Here is a 631-nt window from a genome sequence, read left to right as displayed (position 1 = left end):
CTTCGCCTATCGAGCATTACCATCGTGGCCCTTGGAATATGAAGAGTTAGAAAATTTCAAGTAGGATTTAACTCCCACATTTTAATTTAATTTCTGCCGATTGTTTACTCGCCGTGTGAATCAAATACAGCTCTGTGGTAGTGTTCCTATATAATGTCGAAAGAAATGCAAATTACAAGCCTTATCAACTCACTTAATAATATGCGATGACATTGTTGGCAGATACATTCCACTGCCGACGTCATTTGTCAAATATAGTATTAAACAGCGGACTTTAAATAAGTCGTACAGACAAAGTGAACACTGCAGGGGTTTGGATGTGACTTCTGAGGATAGAACAAGAAGCTGTGTTTACTGTAAGCAAAATATTGGGTAGTACATTATAAGTTACACAGGTAATGGAGATTTACCTGTGTGACTAGACTGTTCTGTCGTTCGAGTGAGTCGCGGTTTTTCAAACAAGTTCTCCTTTCTTCATAGATTCACGACCATGCCTAGTCGACGACATACCGTCGGCCGCAATGGTCAGTCTATCTTGAGTTTAAATTTTACATGTTTCTTCATTAATTTTAATATTAAATTCACAGTATTAATTGCCAGTACACTGAATTTTCATATCATAAATCAGTTA

The sequence above is a fragment of the Ptychodera flava genome, chromosome 1, assembly GCF_041260155.1.
Source record: "Ptychodera flava strain L36383 chromosome 1, AS_Pfla_20210202, whole genome shotgun sequence".
Lineage (NCBI taxonomy): Eukaryota > Metazoa > Hemichordata > Enteropneusta > Ptychoderidae > Ptychodera > Ptychodera flava.
Note: the sequence above shows the minus strand (reverse complement) of the source record.